At 43.5% G+C, this 1,242-nt stretch overlaps 1 protein-coding gene across 1 annotated transcript in view; it reads left to right on the top strand.

The window, feature by feature from the left end:
• Positions 1-100: 100 nt before the first annotated feature.
• Positions 101-1,242, top strand: part of fam20b (family with sequence similarity 20 member B) — a 35,925-nt gene continuing 34,783 nt past the window's right edge. Inside the window, exon 1 of the mRNA XM_015392992.1 lies at positions 101-287. The gene's annotated coding sequence lies outside the window, so the exon portion shown is untranslated. The remainder of the gene's footprint in view (positions 288-1,242) is intronic.

Raw genomic sequence — 1,242 nt, 5'->3', positions numbered from 1 at the left:
AACAGCAGTCTATTTTTCGCTGATTGCTATGCCTGTTGCGTTTGAGCGCCACGGTGAAACACCGCCATCTGGCGGGCAGCTGCAGCCACTGCAGCACCAGGAGAAGGAAGAGAATCCTCACAGCAGCGCAGGGATCGAAGGAGAGAAGGGAGATAGAGCGAGTGGATGGTGGAAAAATGACATTAGCTTTCATTTTTTACCCAGAGTGACATATTGTTTGCTTTCACATTATCAAAGAAAACCAGCGGCCGCCACATTGATGATGAGTCGCATAAAAAGAGCATAAGGTAAGTGAGCCGCAGCAGCAGAAGCTATGCTGCTAGCGACATCTTTAGCTAACACTATCAATGAGAATCGCTTTGCTGAGTTGTTAGCTCGGTTCGGGAGGATGTGGAGGATTTAGCGAACTGTGAAAACGCGCGGAAAACATGAAAGGTGTCAGACTCATGCTGTGTGGGTGATATTAGCCGCTGGCTTGCTTTTCCTCTGAGCTGTTAAACAGCAGCGACTGTTTACCGCCGCTGCCTGCGTGGCTAACGCGTCATGCTGGGGATGTTTATCTGTCAGCTGTTAGCTCAGGCTAACCGAGCTAACAGCTGAACGTGGCAGGACCCTGCAGGTAACCTGGCTAATTCCCACTGCTAGCCGCGATTTAGCCTCATTTACAGAAACATTTAACAAACAAATCAAGGTTTTTACTCTGATATTCCAGGTTTAAATGGAGGAAACCGGTCAGTGTGAATCAGGAGGCTATTAGCAGAGATTCTGGGATAGTTGTTTCCTTTGGACCCATGAGAGATTAAATGCTCTGACTATAAACCAGTTTATTGTGCAGGTTTTACTGGTTTTTATAATGTGACTTGACTATGATCCAGATCTATTAACCCTGTCATCCATAACACTATTGTGCTGTTTTTAAATATTGAATTCCTTCCTGAAATGCAATAAAAAGCACAAAAAACACATATTGTGAGTAAACAACACCCTTCATATTTATATAACTTGGACTGTGTCTGACCAAGATGAAGGAGAAAGTTATAATCAAGAGTTATCTGAAAGGTGTGGCATGCATCTGTTTTTAAAGTCAACATATAATAGAAAACCTTTTGCTGTGGTAACTGCTGCCACACCTTTAGGTTACGTTTCTGTCTGCTTTTAAAGGAATAGTACACCCAAAACATGATTAGCCTTCATTTTCTACTCACCCCCATGCTGAACAACACTCTGGAGTACTTTTTTGAT

This window comes from Cyprinodon variegatus, unplaced genomic scaffold (assembly GCF_000732505.1).
Source record: "Cyprinodon variegatus isolate N-32 unplaced genomic scaffold, C_variegatus-1.0 Scaffold618, whole genome shotgun sequence".
Taxonomy (NCBI): domain Eukaryota; kingdom Metazoa; phylum Chordata; class Actinopteri; order Cyprinodontiformes; family Cyprinodontidae; genus Cyprinodon; species Cyprinodon variegatus.
The sequence above is the reverse complement of the archived record's forward strand: the minus strand, read 5'-3'. Positions and strand labels throughout refer to the sequence as shown.